This window comes from Armigeres subalbatus, chromosome 2 (genome assembly GCF_024139115.2).
Source record: "Armigeres subalbatus isolate Guangzhou_Male chromosome 2, GZ_Asu_2, whole genome shotgun sequence".
NCBI classification, from domain to species: domain Eukaryota; kingdom Metazoa; phylum Arthropoda; class Insecta; order Diptera; family Culicidae; genus Armigeres; species Armigeres subalbatus.
Window position 1 is genome coordinate 374,387,311 of NC_085140.1, and position 18,486 is coordinate 374,405,796.

At 38.9% G+C, this 18,486-nt stretch overlaps 1 protein-coding gene across 9 annotated transcripts in view; it reads left to right on the plus strand.

Moving 5' to 3' along the window:
* LOC134213104 (ankyrin-3-like) overlaps window positions 1–18,486 on the plus strand; it is a 305,479-nt gene that overhangs the window by 135,379 nt on the left and 151,614 nt on the right. The gene's annotated exons all lie outside the window — the stretch shown is intronic.

Here is an 18,486-nt window from a genome sequence, read left to right on the forward strand (position 1 = left end):
AAGGAATTTCCGAGGAAATTCGAAGGAATTTCGAGGAAATTCGAAGGAATTTCGAGAAATCCGAAGGAATTTCCCGAGGAAATCGAAGGAATTTCGAGGAAATCCGAAGGAATTTCGAGGAAATCGAAGGAATTTCCCGAGGAAAAGGAATTTCGAGGAAATCCGAAGGAATTTCCCGAGGAAATCCGAAGGAATTTCCCGAGGAAATCCGAAGGAATTTGTCCTGAAGAAATTTCCCGAGGAAATCGGAAGGAATTTCCCGAGGAAATCCGAAGGAATTTCCCGAGGAAATCCGAATGGAATTTCGAGGAACTGAAGGAATTTCCGAGGAAATCCGAAGGAATCCGAAGGAATTTCCTGAGGAAATCCGGAAGGAATTTCCCGAGGAAATCGAAGGAATTTCCCGAGGAAATCGGAAGGCATTTCCCGAGGAACTCCGCAGGAATTTCCCGAGGAAATCCGAAGGAATTTCGAGGAAATCCGAAGGAATTTCGAGGAAATCGAAGGAATTTCCTGAGGAAATCCGAAAGGAATTTCCGAGGAAATCCGAAGGAATTTCCCGAGGAAATCGAAGGAATTTCCGAGGAAATCCGAAGGAATTTCCGAGGAAATCGAAGGAATTTCCCGAGGAAATCGAAGAATTTCCCGAGGAAACTGAAGGAATTTCCCGAGGAAATCGAAGGAATTTCGAGGAAATCGAAGGAATTTCCGAGGAAATCCGAAGGAATTTCCGAGGAAATCGAAGGAATTTCCCGAGGAAATCCGAAGGAATTTCCGAGGAAATCGAAGGAATTTCCGAGGAAACTGAAGGAATTTCGAGGAAATCGAAGGAATTTCCCGAGGAAATCCGAAGGAATTTCGAGGAAATCGAAGGAATTTCCGAGGAAATCCGAAGGAATTTCCCGAGGAAATCGAAGGAATTTCGAGGAAATCCGAAGGAATTTCCCGAGGAAATCCGAAGGAATTTCCCGAGGAAATCGAAGGAATTTCCCGAGGAAATCGAAGGAATTTCGAGGAAATCGAAGGAATTTCCCGAGGAAATCCGAAGGAATTTCGAGGAAATCCGAAGGAATTTCCGAGGAAATCGAAGGAATTTCCCGAGGAAATCCGAAGGAATTTCCCGAGGAAATCGAAGGAATTTCCCGAGGAAATCCGAAGGAATTTCGAGGAAATCCGAAGGAATTTCCCGAGGAAATCGAAGGAATTTCCCGAGGAAATCCGAAGGAATTTCCCGAGGAAATCGAAGGAATTTCCGAGGAAATCCGAAGGAATTTCGAGGAAATCCGAAGGAATTTCGAGGAAATCGAAGGAATTTCCGAGGAAATCCGAAGGAATTTCCCGAGGAAATCGAAGGAATTTCCGAGGAAATCGAAGGAATTTCTGAGGAATCGAAGGAATTTCCGAGGAAATCTGGAAGGAATTTCGAGGAAATCGAAAGGCATTTCCCGAGGAAATCGAAGGAATTTCCCGAGGAAATTCGAAGGAATTTCCCGAGGAAATCCGGAAGGAATTTCGAGAAATCGAAGGAATTTCGAGGAAATCCGGAAGGAATTTCGAGGAAATCGAAGGAATTTCCCGAGGAATCGAAGGAATTTCCGAGGAAATCCGAAGGAATTTCCGAGGAAATCGAAGGAATTTCGAGGAAATCGAAGGAATTTCCCGAGGAAATCGAAGGAATTTCCCGAGGAAATCCGAAGGAATTTCGAGGAAATCCGAAGGAATTTCCCGAGGAAATCCGGAAGGAATTTCCCGAGGAAATCGAAGGAATTTCGAGGAAACTGAAGGAATTTCCCGAGGAAATCGAAGGAATTTCGAGGAAATCGAAGGAATTTCCCGAGGAAATCCGAAGGAATTTCCGAGGAAATCGAAGGAATTTCGAGGAAATCGAAGGAATTTCCGAGGAAATCGAAGGAATTTCGAGGAAATCGAAGGAATTTCCCGAGGAAATCGAAGGAATTTCGAGGAAATCCGAAGGAATTTCCTGAGGAAATCGAAGGAATTTCGAGGAAATCGAAGGAATTTCCGAGGAAACTGAAGGAATTTCGAGGAAATCCGAAGGAATTTCGAGGAAATCGAAGGAATTTCGAGGAAATCGAAGGAATTTCCCGAGGAAATCGAAAGGAATTTCCTGAGGAAATCCGAAGGAATTTCGAGGAAATCGAAGGAATTTCCCGAGGAAATCGAAGGAATTTCCGAGGAAATTCGAAGGAATTTCGAGGAAATTCGAAGGAATTTCGAGGAAATCGAAGGAATTTCCCGAGGAAATTCGAAGGAATTTCGAGGAAATTGAAGGAATTTCCGAGGAAATTCGAAGGAATTTTCGAGGAAATTCGAAGGAATTTCGAGGAAATTCGAAGGAATTTCCTGAGGAAATTCGGAAGGAATTTCCCGAGGAAATTGAAGGAATTTCCGAGGAAATTCGAGGGAATTTCCCGAGGAAATTCGAAGGAATTTCGAGGAAATCGAAGGAATTTCCTGAGGAAATCGAAGGAATTTCCTCGAGGAAATCCGGAAGGAATTTCCCGAGGAAATCGAAGGAATTTCCGAGGAAATCCGAAGGAATTTCCCGAGGAAATCGAAGGAATTTCCGAGGAAATCCGAAGGAATTTCCTGAGGAAACTGAAGGAATTTCCCGAGGAAATCCGAGGGAATTTCCCGAGGAAATTCGAGGGAATTTCCCGAGGAAATCTGGAAGGAATTTCCCGAGGAAATCCGAAGGAATTTCCGAGGAAATCGAAGGAATTTGAGGAAATCCGAAGGAATTTCGAGAAATCCGAAGTAATTTCCCAAGGAAATCTGAATGGAATTTTCCGAGAAAATCCGAAGGAATTTTCCGAGAAAATCCGAAGGAATTTTCCGAGAAAATCCGAAGGAATTTTTCGAGAAAATCCGAAGGAATTTCGAGGAAATCGAAGGAATTTCCCCGGGAAATCCAAAGGAATTTCCCGGGGAAATCCAAAGGAATTTCCCGGGGAAATCCAAAGGAATTTCCCGGGGAAATCGAAGGAATTTCGAGGAAATCCGAAGGAATTTCGAGGAAATCGAAGGAATTTCCCGAGGAAATCCGAAGGAATTTCGAGGAAATCGAAGGAATTTCCCGAGGAAATCCGAAGGAATTTCCGAGGAAATCGAAGGAATTTCCCGGGGAAATCCAAAGGAATTTCCCGGGGAAATCGAAGGGAATTTCCCGGGGAAATCGAAGGGAATTTCCCGAGGAAATCCGAAGGAATTTCCCGAGGAAATCCAAAGGAATTTCCCGAGAAAATCCGAAGGAATTTCCCGAGGAAATCCGAAGGAATTTCCCGAGGAAATCCGAAGGAATTTCCCGAGGAAATCCGAAGAAATTTCACGAAGAAATCCGAAGGAATTTCCCAAGGAAATCCGAAGGAATTTCCCGAGGAAATCCAAAGGAATTTCCCCAGGAAATCCGAAGGAATTTCCCGAGAAAATTCGAAGGAATTTCCCGAGGAAATTCGAAGGAATTTCCCGAGGAAATTCGAAGGAATTTCCCGAGGAAATTCGAAGGAATTTCCCGAGGAAATTCGAAGGAATTTCCCGAGGAAATTCGAAGGAATTTTCCGAAGAATTTGAAGGAATTTCGAGGAAATTCGAAGGAATTTCCGAGGAATTCGAAGGAATTTCGAGGAAATTCGAAGGAATTTCGAGGAAATTTGAAGGAATTTCCCGAGGAAATTCGAAGGAATTTCCCTAGGAAATTTGAAGGAATTTCCCGAGGAAATTCGAAGGAATTTCCCGAGGAAATTCGAAGGAATTTCCCGAAGAAATTCGAAGGAATTTCCCGAAGAAATTCGAAGGAATTTCCCGAAGAAATTCGAAGGAATTTCCCGAGGAAATTCGAAGGAATTTCCCGAGGAAATTCGAAGGAATCTCTCGAGGAAATTCGAAGGATTTTCCCGAAGAATTTCGAAGGAATTTCCCGAGGAAATTAGAAGGATTTTCCGAGAAAATTCGAAGGAATTCCCCGAGGAAGTTCGAAATAATTTCCCGATGAAATCCGAAGGAATTTCCGGAGGAAATCCGAAGGAATTTCCCGAGGAAATCCGAAGGAATTTCCCGATGAAATCCGAAGGAATTTCCCGAGGAAATCCGAAGGAAATCCGAGGAAATCCGAAGGAATTTCCCGAGGAAATCCGAAGGAATTTCCCGAGGAAATCCGAAGGAATTTCCCGAGGAAATCCGAAGGAATTTCCCGAGGAAATCCGAAGGAATTTCCCGAGGAAATCCGAAGGAATTTCCCGAGGAAATCCGAAGGAATTTCCCGAGGAAATCCGAAGGAATTTCCCGAGGAAATCCGAAGGAATTTCCCGAGGAAATCCGAAGGAATTTCCCGAGGAAATCCGAAGGAATTTCCCGAGGAAATCCGAAGGAATTTCCCGAGGAAATCCGAAGGAATTTCCCGAGGAAATCCGAAGGAATTTCCCGAGGAAATCCGAAGGAATTTCCCGAGGAAATCCGAAGGAATTTCCCGAGGAAATCCGAAGGAATTTCCCGAGGAAATCCGAAGGAATTTTCCGAGGAAATCCGAAGGAATTTTCCGAGGAAATCCGAAGGAATTTCCCGAGGAAATCCGAAGGAATTTCCCGAGGAAATCCGAAGGAATTTCCCGAGGAAATCCGAAGGAATTTCCCGAGGAAATCCGAAGGAATTTCCCGAGGAAATCCGAAGGAATTTCCCGAGGAAATCCGAAGGAATTTTCCCAGGCAAACCGAATGGAATTTCCCGAGGAAATACGAATGGAATTTCGAGGAAATCCGAAGGAATTTCCCGAGGAAATCGAAGGAATTTCGAGGAAATCCGAAGGAATTTCCCGAGGAAATCCGAAGGAATTTCCCGAGGAAATCGAAGGAATTTCCCGAGGAAATCGAAGGAATTTCCCGAGGAAATCGAAGGAATTTGAGGAAATCGAAGGAATTTCCCGAGGAAATCCGAAGGAATTTCGAGGAAATCCGAAGGAATTTCGAGGAAATCCGAAGAAGGAATTTCGAGGAAATCGAAGGAATTTCCCGAGGAAATCGAAGGAATTTCCCGAGGAAATCGAAGGAATTTCGAGGAAATCCGAAGGAATTTCGAGGAATCGAAGAATTTCCCGAAGGAATTTCCCGAGGAAATCCGGAGGATTTTCCGAGGAAATCCGAAGGAATTTCCCGAGGAAATCCGAAGGAATTTCCCGAGGAAATCCGAAGGAATTTCCCGAGGAAATCCGAAGGAATTTCCCGAGGAAATCCGAAGGAATTTCCCGAGGAAATCCGAAGGAATTTCCCGAGGAAATCCGAAGGAATTTCCCGAGGAAATCCGAAGGAATTTCCCGAGGAAATTCGAAGGAATTTCCCGAGGAAATTCGAAGGAATTTCCCGAGGAAATCCGAAGGAATTTCCCGAGGAAATCCGAAGGAATTTCCCGAGGAAATCCGAAGGAATTTCCCGAGGAAATCCGAAGGAATTTCCCGAGGAAATCCGAAGGAATTTCTCGAGGAAATCCGAAGGAATTTCCCGAGGAAATCCGGAGGAATTTCCCGATGAAATCGAAGGAATTTCCGAGGAAATCGAAGGAATTTCCGAGGAAATCCGAAGGAATTTCCCGAGGAAATCGAAGGAATTTCCCGAGGAAATCCGAAGGAATTTCGAGGAAATCGAAGGAATTTCGAGGAAATCCGAAGGAATTTCCCGAGGAAATCGAAGGAATTTCGAGGAAATCCGAAGGAATTTCCCGAGGAAATCGAAGGAATTTCCGAGGAAATCGAAGGAATTTCCCGAGGAAATCGAAGGAATTTCCTGAGGAAATCCGGAAGGAATTTCGAGGAAATCCGAAGGCATTTCCCGAGGAAATCCGAAGGCATTTCCCGAGGAAATCCGAAGGCATTTCCCGAGGAAATCCGAAGGCATTTCCCGAGGAAATCCGAAGGCATTTCCCGAGGAAATCCGAAGGCATTTCCCGAGGAAATCCGAAGGCATTTCCCGAGGAAATCCGAAGGAATTTCGAGGAAATCGAAGGAATTTCGAGGAAATCGAAGGAATTTCCGAGGAAATCGAAGGAATTTCCCGAGGAAATCCGAAGGAATTTCCCGAGGAAATCGAAGGAATTTCGAGGAAATCGAAGGAATTTCCCGAGGAAATCCGAAGGAATTTCCCGAGGAAATCCGAAGGAATTTCCCGAGGAAATCCGAAGGAATTTCCCGAGGAAATCCGAAGGAATTTCCCGAGGAAATTCGAAAGAATTTCCTGAGGAAATTCGAAGGAGTTTCCTGAGGAGATTCGAAGGAATATCCCGAGGAAATATTAAGGAATTTTTTGAGGAAATTAATATGACATTCCCAAGGAAATTCGAAATAATTTCCCGAGGAAATTCGAACTAATTTCGCTTAGAAAGACGAAAAATTCTAAGGAACTTCGTGAGGAAATTCAAAGCAATTTTCCAATGAAAAAAAAACTTCTGAAAATCCTACAAATTTGCCCGGGGATTTTTTTTTAAATTTTCTCGGAAAACTCATTCGAGTTTTATTGAATTTTTGTGAACTTCGTCGGAAAATTGCTTAATATTTTCCAAGAAATTCCTTTCGAATATCCCTTTGAATAATATCCTCTGGAATGTCCTTCAAATTTCTTCAGCAAATTCTCTCTAAATTTTCCCGGGGACTTCCTCTGAATTCCTTTAATTTCCACATGATTTTTTTCCATTTTTCTCGCTTTTTTTCGTGTTTCTTCGGTAACTCATTCTTTGAATTTTCTCTGATTTTTTTTAGATTTTTACGCATAATCCCCTAATGTTATCCACTTTTCATTTCTTTCAATTTTCACGGGAAAATATATTGCATTTTTATTTGCAATTGAATCTGCTTCCGAAAAATAAAATTAAAATAAGACAATTGGGTTGAATACACTTAAACCAAATTATTAAAATAAAGTCATCTGAGCATTGATTTATCATCAAGCTGTAAGTTCAACTCATTATGATCCAGTGGTTGCGGAAGATCAACACATTTAAAAAATCCATGTAAATGTAAGTTTGGTTGAATGCACATAAAAGGAGCGACGCATATTTACGTCTTTTCTTAAAATTACATGGCAACAAGAACACCCACAAAATTACACGTGACTTGAAAATAGGTTTGACTTATATTTACGTCATGGCGTCTAAATTAAATTCAATTTATTGTCATGTAACAACAGTAGCTTTATGTTGCTTTACAAAAAGGATTAGCTGTGAAAATGCAATACAGATATTGACAGGTTGACAGGTTTGAAAAATAGACCTTAAAACCAACGTGATAAATGGCTCTTCTTGAAGTTGGCTTAAATTTTCATTATTACGTGAAACTTTACAATACACATTTAGTTTATACAAGGATGGTTCCGAACCACATGAAAGGAGATCTTTTAAAAGGGGGCTCCAAGCTTGTAATGATTCTTCCGAGAAGCGTAGAAATAGGCTAACAGCTTCATACAGGATATGACTATTGAGGGCTTCCGAGCCTCTTGAAAGGAGGCTTCCAGGCCTCTTGAAAGGAGGTTTCCGGGCCTCTTGAAAGGAGGCTTCCGGGCCTCTTGAAAGGAGGCTTCCGGGCCTCTTGAAAGGAGGCTTCCGGGCCTCTTGAAAGGAGGCTTCCGGGCCTCTTGAAAGGAGGCTTCCGGGCCTCTTGAAAGGAGGCTTCCGGGCCTCTTGAAAGAAGGCTTCCGGGCCTCTTGAAAGGAGGCTTCTGGCCTCTTGAAAGGAGGCTTCCGGGCCTCTTGAAAGGAGGCTTCCGGGCCTCTTGAAAGAAGGCTTCCGGGCCTCTTGAAAGGAGGCTTCCGGGTCTCTTGAAAAGCGGCTTTCGGTCCTCTTAAAAGGTGGCTTCCGAGCCTCTTGAAAGGAGGCTTCCGAGCCTCTTTAAAAAAGGAGGCTTCCGAGTCTTTTTAAAAAAAGAAGGCTTCCGAGCCTCTTTGGAAAGGAGGCTTTCGAGCCTTTTTAAAAAAAGATGCTTCGAAGCCTCTTTAAAAAAGGAGGTTTCCGAGCCTCTTTGAAAAAGGAGGCTTCCGTGCCTTTTGAAAAATTAGGCTTTCGGGCCGCTTAAAAATGGAGGCTTTCTGGCCTCTTGAAAAAGGCTTCAGAGCTTCTTGAAAGAATGAATCGTCGATATTGCATACAAGTTGTAAGCAATATTGTTAAGAAGAGGGCCATTTCAGCGTAGAATAGCTTAAATTTCCGCATGTCAAGTTTTACGCGCTGTTTATTATTCATTATTTATTTCTGTGCACTTTTGTTAGAGGTACCCCCTGGAGCCAGCGAAGGTACCCCCGGGGTACATGTACCCCAGGTTGAGAACCGCTGTTTTAGAATACCATAGATTTGGCTACTAAAAACCGTTTCCCAGTGTGATGCTTTTTACGATTGATCAGGTCCTTCAATCCAGGCATTTGCCATTATGCTTGATGATGCACATCCGTCATCCAAGAGCATTTCGACCGATCGATGATTCGATTACAAGTACATTTTATTATTTCAAGAGTGATTTCAAGCTGACAGCTTCATTTTGTGACAAAATAATCTTTAAATCGTTGTCGGCTCCATTGGCTTGCTTCGCCAATTTTGGCTTATCAAAAGCAATCTGAACATTTACAGTTGTAAGATGAAAACCTTGTGTTTTGTGATCATCATACTAATCGATTAATATTTTTTTGTAATTTTGAATGACACTCGAATTTCAAATACTGGCATCTGAATAATATATTTCTTTTCTAAATGTATGTATCAATTGCCATCTCTCTAATCACTTTCTATTTTCCTTAGAACTTGAATATCAAACATAAACAATGGGTTCCATTGTAGTCTCTATGTCTCTATGAAAAAAATACTCAGTTATCAGCGGAACCCAGAAGGACCTTCTCTATTTTTTGTTCAAATACCTGCAATCGGATGAAAATGAATAACTTATCATCAAGGACTGTAGTAATGTGGATCAGTTCTCTTCAGATTTGCAAAGCAAATACTCGTGCGCTTGTTTTCTATATTTGACTAATGGCGAAGAGAAGACCGCTTAATTTCCTCATTCATATGCTAATATCCCAGTTTCTTGCCGCGCTGAATGAGGTAATCGCGGTTCCAGAGAAAACCACCCAAAACAAACGCTACCAAATTATTCGTATTTCAAGGCGGACCACTGAATGGTGATGTCGATTCTGACGAGGCGTGGTTGGACGGAAGTTTGTTTATATGCTTTCATACATTAGCGAATCTTTGACCCATTTCATTGCAATGTTCTGATTTTCTGTGCGTTCGTATAACTCGGAGGGCACATTAAATCTATTTCTTGCAAGATTGTTTACTCCACAAATAGCTGAACATGCTTTCAATGAAACATCCAGAAAACTGCTTCTCAGCGTGCAATGGCAGCGCTGCACTCAGTCTGATGCAATGAATATGTTTCGGACGGACTTATATATTTTGTAGCCTCGTACTTCGAATGCTTCTCTTCGTCGGACGTATTGCTCCCATACTTGGAAAGCGGCATAAAATTGATCGAATGCTGGAAGGTATTTTTCTCTTCGCATTCGCTGCCTCGCACAGTTCTGGAATGATTTTTCGGAAGGTTGTATTTCAGAGAGGAATGTTCTCTTAAATGCTTCTCTTTCTCGTTTGTAACAAGTCTGTTTTTTTTTCTTATATATCTTTGATGCTTGCTATGAAATTTGTGGAGCAGTAAAGCGGGGCTTCATTGACTTACGACTTTTTTAAAAATCAGGCTTGGTTTTCAAGCCGAAGAAGGGTCTGTAATTTCTTTCAATTGGCCCAGCTCGTCCAGTTGCTACTTGTTACACAATTAATTGCCATAAATATCTCCATTATCAACTACCTACCTGGCAATTATGTGATCCCATTACATGAAAATCAATCATCACTACTACGGAGAGCGTATGTTATGGATACCTGGATGGGAAGCTATATTTAGAGGTGGGGATTTCGCGGTATAACTAGTGTTGTGCACTAATTAATTACGGAGTATTTACAAGCCAATATTCCTCACTTTTGGGGCTTGTAATAGTGGCCACTAAATTTCGTGGTCGGCTTGATGGCTTTATCTAACCGTGGAATAACATTTCAGACTAAATACTGTACAATATTATAAAGTGTGTACATCGTGATGAATTGATATATTTCTGAGAGAACAGCTCACATGTAGGACATGGAAACATCGCTTTCAACATCACGATGCAGTCTGGTCTTAATAATAAAACAATTTTTCTCTGATGACCAAACGTCATTAGCACTTCTAGTCCATCCACTGACCAACTTTTGATGCATATGAGAATCTGATGTTTACATTAATATAATCCTATCGTGTGTATATAAATGGAGATGAGCGCATGGGATTTTCCCGCTGGTGACGTTGCACTCCACTTGAGACCAGAATCAATAAAAACGAATCCAGCCCATTCTTCATCCAATCTTGAAATTATTTGACCACATTATCTTCCATTTAACAGGGCAGAATTTTAATCGTTTCAAGAGTCCATCTGCAAAGATCACTCGTATTGCATGGGATGCTATAGTGAGTTTGTTCATTTTAATGTCAATGAAAGCAGTTGAACAAAATGAAAAAAGGAAATGTCACTTTTGAATCCATCAAGAATGCACATTCAAGATTGTTGCACAACGATCATTATTCTAAATGTGGTGATGTCAACATGTGCACGGGGATCTTTAAAGTAAACTACAACAGCAAATATCGCATGCGCTGTGTTTTTTGAAGTCATTAACCTTCTGTCTGTGCTCAAAAAAACTTACGTTGTCTGTGCTCTGGGGTCAAATTGACCCCAAATTGAAATTGCTATAACTTTTTTAATGTTTGGCCGATTTTGGATTTTTGGGGCTGTTTCGAAAGATAATTTATTCATCTTTCAGATCGTTACCAAATATTGACTATTGATGGGCGGGTACTTCGCAAGGAGGGGTTTTAGTGAACAAGGGTACAAAAACAATGATTTTTCATGAATATTTTAGTTATATCCGAAAATCCTACCCATTTTGAACTGAACCTTTTTAAAAAAGGTTATGAAGGAAAGCGTGTGCTTTAACATGAGGCATTGATAAGTTTAGAACTTGGCCGCCAGGTGGTGGTATATTTGAATTCATTATTTTAGACTACTCAAGTAATTCCGATATATAGAATTCTCCTCAGTGTAAATATTCTTATCGCACAAATTTAAAATTTGTTAAAATGGCGTCTTGTTCAAAGGTCGTCTAGTGGGAATGGACTGTCTTGTGACGAAAGTAATAATTGGGAATTTTACTAATAGGCGGAAAATTGGCTGATCTTTGGTTACGCATGTAGACCCAAAGGCCTTAATTCCAGGGTTTTCTTGGATGACCTGAAACATATTCTGTGAACACATTATATTATTTGCAGCATCGCTGGAGCAGGTTGAATACAAAGAAAACTTTACCACAACATTTATGTTTGTCAAAAATGCTACAAACCAAAATACATCAGATCTCACATGGAACAATATACTCAAATATAACAGCTCACTAACGCCGCATCTTGGAAAAAGTGCTCATTATATTGAGCACCGCTTTGTAGTCCTGGACATCCTGAACAATGTTGCCGAATACGACTTGGGTGTAGGTATGAGGGATCTCAAGCTAAAGCAATATTTCAAACATGCAAGAATATTGCAAGTACACTAGCGCCGCCTATTTGAAAATTTCCTTATTATTTATTCCGTCCCATGGCAGTCCATTCCTACCAGACGAACTTTGTCAAAGATGATATTTAGATATTTAAAAATTTCAAATTTGTGCGATAAGAATATTTACAATGAGGAAAATTCCATATATCGGAATTACTTGAGTAGTCTAAAATAATGAATTCAAATATACCACCACCTGGCGGCCAAGTTCTGAACTTATCACGCCTCATGTCAAAGCACATGCCTTCCTGCATAACCTTTTTGAAAAGGTGCAGTTCAAAATGGGTAGAATATTCAGATATAAGTAAAATAAGCATGAAAAATCACTGTTTTTGTACCCTTTTTACGAAAACCCCTCCCCACGATGTACCCGCCCATCAATAGTCAATCTTTGGTAACGACCTGAAAGATGGTTAAATTATCTTTCGAAACAGCCCCAAAAATTCAAAATTGGCCGAACATTAAGAAAGTTATAGCTATATCAATTTGGGGTCAATTTGACCCCAGAGCACAGACAACATAAGTTTTTTGAAAAAAATACACTGTAGCGCATATTTTCAAGATTTTTCGATTGATTGCACCTAGGATGGCAGCCACTCAAAGTGGCCTGGGGTCATATTGACCCCAGAGCACAGACAAAAGGTTAATGATGTGACACAAGAGCCGGGGTTTGAACCTATCGTGGTTTTGCCGCTGCGTCTAAGGCTCGTGGTGATCATAAAGTGATTATAAAATAAATAAATCAACTGGCAAAAAACTACACTGATGTTCGAACTTCTGCATACATTCTTGAAAAGAATGAAAATACAATAAGTAAGTGATTTAATGAAGAAATAGAAGGGTTAACAACAAACGATGTATATTTTCCCACAATCAGAAGAGAGTGGTAAATCTTCTCAGCGTCGGTCGAATGCAGCTGTTTATTATGTCATTCTAAATCAAGCGACAGACTAGGTGGATTTGTAAGGCATGTGCGATCGCGGGCATTTTGATGTTATGGGGATGAAACTAATTTGCTAATAACTTTTTTCATTAGTTCTTATCATTGTGTTTTTATATAACAGCTACATCTGCCCTTGAAGGATCCAATAACTTTTTCTAATAGGTCATTGTTCTACATCTCACAATTGTAACGAGAGAGAGCCGAATTAATATCAAATGATAGTAATGTCATGGCGTTCCGTGACATTTTTTTACCTTTAGTTCTCATTCTGATGCTAATTTTCCTAGGAAGTTTATTTAAATCTCCATCGGAAATGCTATAGAACTTGTATCGGAAATTCATTTGAATCTCCATCGGAAATTCATTCGATTTTCCATCGGTAATTCATTCGAATTTCCATTGGGAATCAATTCGAATTCCCATAGGAAATTCATCCGAATTTCCATCAGAAATTCATTCGAATTTCCATCAAAAATTCATTCGAATTTCCATCAAAAATTCATTCGAATTTCCATCGAAAATTCTTTCGAATTTCCATCGGAAATTCTTTCAAACTTTCATCGGAAATTCATTCGAATTTCCATTGGAAATTCATTCGAATTCGAATTCCCATCAGAAATTCATTCGAATTTCAATCGGATTTTTTTTCGAATCTCCATAGGAAATTCATTCTAATTTCCATCGGATATTCATTCGAATTTCCATCGGAAATGCATTCGAATTTCCATTGGATATTCATTCGAATTTTCATTGGATTCATTCGAATTTCCATCGGAAATTCATTCGAATTTCCATCGGAAATTCATTCGAATTTCCATCGGAAATTCATTCGAATTTCCATCGGAAATTCATTCGAATTTCCATCGGAAATTCATTCGAATTTCCATCGGAAATTCATTCGAATTTCCATCGGAAATTCATTCGAATTTCCATCAGAAATTCATTCGAATTTCCATCAGAAATTCATTCGAATTTCCATCGGAAATTCATTCGAATTTCCATCGGAAGTTCATTCGAATTTCCATCGGAAATTCATTCGAATCTCCATCGGAAATTCATTTGAATCTCCATCGGAAATTCATTCGAATCTCCATCGGAAATTCATTCGAATTTTCATCGGAAATTCATTCGAATTTTCATCGGAAATTCATTCAAATTTTTAACGGAAATTCATTCAAATTTTCATCAGGAAATCATTCGAATTTCCATCGGAAATTCATTCGAATTTCCATCAGAAATGCACTCGAATTTCCATCGAAAATTCACTCGAATTTCCATCGGAAATTCACTCGAATTTCCATCAGAAATTCACTCGAATTTCCATCGGAAATTCATTCGAATTTCCATCGGAAATTCATTCAAATTTCCATCGGAAGTTCATTCGAATTTCCATCGGAAATTCATTCGAATCTCCATCGGATATTCATTCGAATCTCCATCGGAAATTCATTCGAATTTTCATCGGAAATTCATTGGAATATCCATCGGAAATTCATTTGAATTTTCATTGGAAATTCATTCGAATTTTCATCGGAAATTCATTCAAATTTTCATCGGGAAATCATTTGAAATTCCATCGGGAAATCATTTGAATTTCCATCGGAAATTCATTTGCATTTCCATCGAAAATTCATTTCAATTCAAATCGGAAATTCATTCGAATTCAAATCGGAAATTTATTCGAATTCAAATCGGAAATTCATTTGAATTTCCATCAAAAATTCATTCGAATTTCCATTAGAAATTCATCCGAATTTTCATCGGAAATTCATTCGAATTTCCATCTGAAATTCATTTGCATTTCCATAGAAAATTCATTCGAATTCCCATCGGAAATTTATTTGAATTTCCATCAGAAATTCATTCGAATTTCCATCGAAAGTTCATCTGAATTTCCATTGGGAATTAATTCGAATTCCCATCGGAAATTCCATCGGAAATTCATTCGAATTTCCATCGGAAACTCGTTCGAATTTCCTTCGGAAACTCGTTCGAATTTCCTTCGGAAACTCGTTCGAATTTCCATCGGAAACTCGTTCGAATTTCCATCGGAAATTCATTCAAATTTCCATCGGGAAATCATTTGATTTTCCATCGGAAATTCATTTGCATTTCCATCGAATATTCATTCCAATTTAAATCGGAAATTTATTCGAATTCAAATCGGAAATTCATTCGAATTACCATCGGAAATTCATTCGAATTTCCATCGGAAATTCATTCGAATTTTCATCGGAAATTCATTCAAATTTTTATCGGAAATTCATTCAAATTTTCATCGGGAAATCATTCGAATTTCCATCGGAAATTCATTTGCATTTCCATCGAAAATTCATTTCAATTCAAATCGAAAATTCATTCGAATTCAAATCGGAAATTTATTCGAATTTAAATCGGAAATTCATTTGAATTTCCATCAAAAATTCATTCGAATTTCCATTGGAATTTTCATAGGAAATTCATTCGAATTTCCATTGGAATTTTTATTGGAAATTCATTCGAATTTCCATCGGAAATTCATTCGAATTTCCATTGGAATTTTTATTGGAAATTCATTCGAATTTCCATTGGAAATTCATTCGAATTTCCATCGGAAATTCATTCGAATTTCCATCGGAAATTCATCCGAATTTCCATCGGAAATTCATTCGAACTTCCATCAGAAATTCATTTGAACTAACATCGGAAATTGATTCGAATTCCCTTTGAAATTTTTAACGGAAATTCATTTGAATTTCCATCGGAAATTCATTCGAATTTCCATCGGAAATTCATGCGAATTACCATCGGAAATTCATTCGAATTTCCATCGGAAATTCATTCGAATTTTCATCGGAAATTCTTTCGAACTTCCATCAGAAATTCATTCGAACTACCATCAGGAATTCATTCGAATTTCCATCGGAAATTCATTCGAACTTCCATCGGAAATTCATTCGAACTACCATCAGGAATTCATTCGAATTTCCATCGGAAATTCATTCGAACTTCCATCGGAAATTCATTCGAACTTCCATCACAAATTCATTCGAACTAACATCGGAAATTCATTCGAATTTCCATCGGAAATTCATTCTAATTTCCATCGGAAAATCATTCGATTTTCCATCGAAAGTTCATCCGAATTTCCATTGGGAATTAATTCGACTTCCCATCGGAAATTTCATCGGAAATTCATTCGAATTTCCATCGGAAACTCGTTCGAATTTCCATCGGAAACTCGTTCAAATTTCCATCGGAAACTCGTTCGAATTTCCATCGGAAATTCATTTGAATTTCCATTCGAATTTCCATTGGAAATTCATTCGAATTTTTATTGGAAATTCATTTCCATTTCCATCGAATATTCATTCCAATTTAAATCGGAAATTTATTCGAATTCAAATCGGAAATTCATTCGAATTTTCATCGGAAATTCATTCAAATTTTTATCGGATATTCATTTGAATTTCCATCGGGGAATCATTTGAATCTCCATCGGAAATTCATTCACATTCCCATCGGGAAATCATTTGAATTTCCATCGGAAATTCATTTGCATTTCCATCGGAAATTAATTTGATGTTCCGTCGGCAATTTATTCGAATTTCCATCGCAAATTCATTCGATTTTCTATCGGAAATTCATTTGCATTTCCATCGAAAATTCATTCGAATTCCCATCGGAAATTCATTCGGATTTCCATCGCAAATTTATTTGAAACTTCAACTTTTTTTTGAAACGTCAACGCCAATGTTGATCCGTCCGTTTTCACCCATTCTTGGTTTTCTAAAAGATGAGGATAATAATAATGATGCTAATATTTTTTCAGATTACAACTTTTTCAGTAGATATAATATGAAACGATAATATAATATGTGAACTTTACATCAAGATACTGCTTATGAATTGATAAAGCACTATTTCGGGCTTCTATCAAATCAATGCGCATTTGGTCTGCTGATTAATTATTTGTTCAAATAAAAACGATTAAAATTCGATTACTTTTAATATTATTCATGCTATCATTCTAAAAATGAATATGTACAAGTTACAATGAGGTCTCGATTTTTATCATACCCCAATTTGGTCTGCCTCCGATTTCTTCTACCATCAATTTGCTGACAATTACGCCTGAATTTTGCCACATTTTTGTCTTTCTCGTAAAACAAAGTTGTACCGAAAGGCTATATGATTGCTTCAAAAAAGAACTTTTGATAGAAGGCCCGGAGACCCATAGTGTTATATACCGATCAACTCAGCTTGACGAACTGAGGTGATGTCTGTATGTGTGTATGTATGTATGTGTGTGTGTATGTGTGTATGGGTACAAATTTTTGTAGACACACTTTTTGAAACTTAGCATTATCCGATTTACTCGCAACAAGTTGCATTCGACGGGGAATGCGATCCCATTATTTGCTATTGAAAATTAGCTCGATCGGAGATTGCTTTTCGGAATTATTGAAAAATTATTGTTTTTTCCCAAGGGAAAAAAAATTCAAAACCAAAAAAAAAATTTTTTCAGAAAATAATGGCGATGCATTTTAACTAATGCAAAAACATGCAAAATGATCGTAAAAATGTGATCTATTCTCCTAAAGAGCTTTTTTGACCTTTCTAATGTATATATATTTATATATATTTTATAATGCACGAGAAAGGCATCATCAATGCTAGGTGGATTAATATGGGTTTTTAACAGAATTTTATACTCGCTTGAACTTCCTCAAAATTTAAATCGCCAGCTGATAAATTCACAAGATGTTCCTAGCATCAAATACGTGAGTTGTCTCATAGATAATGTGATTATTGTTTTTTCGCATATAAAGGTGGGTCAGTCTAATCAACAGGTTAAACCATTATCTTTACAATCCGGTGTCAACAATCGTACCAAATATTTGCAGTATGACACCGCACCAATTGCCATTTGCACAACCACAGAGCCCAATTGTCAAAGCAAATTTAATTTTAAAGATAACACCGCTCGATCGATTTAGGTTTACTGTTGAACAAATAGTAACAGAATTGCACACCGGCGGTGTTGTGTCGAAACTCGAAACCAAGCCAAACATGGTGACGCTCTCGCAAGATAAAACTGGTAAAGATATTTGATTAAACAATTATATCATCTTCCGTGTCGTCCCTGCCGACCAGAATGCTGCCATATCATAAAACATCGGACCGCATTCTTTTAATGCAGCTCTAATCCTGGCTGCTAAACTCACACTCGCACCGCGGAATAATCTTAATTTTTAACGAGTTTGACCTCTCGTCATCATGGCTGACGCTGAGTTGGGTCTGTTTCAAACTTCTTGGCTCAGCTGCTCAACAGTAAGAAGTAAAATAAGTGAATGTTGTTTCCTTATTTGGATTCATTTCAAAGAAGAAATCGTAAAAAGCTAAGGTTGGACATTGGAGTATTCCTCCTCCGAGTAGTAGGAAAATTCTAAATAATAATTGTTACAGTTAAGCAAAGAATTAAGAAGATTGTATAGATGGACTTATTATCTAATGACTTTTAAAACAGTGTTTGACAAATATACGACAAGATAATCAAATGTCTTGAAAATTTAAAGAGTCTTCTCAATAGCTGATTGCTTTTTTCCCCACAGATAGTAACTCATCGTTCGATGTCTTCCTTCTACTCGGGACTCTGGTCCAGTGAGTGAGCATTGCATCATCCCCCCATCATCATCTGTTGTGGAGCCCTTTAAATAAACTGAAAGGGGTCAAGTCTGCTGCATGCTGCCGTTGTTGGTTGCTTCATCAGTCTATTTAAATTCCCCATTGGTATTCTTATTTTTCTCCGGCCTCCGGATGGTCTTGAAAACGAGTGCATTCTCGGATCATGCAAACACGCTCGAGGCAGTAAAAATG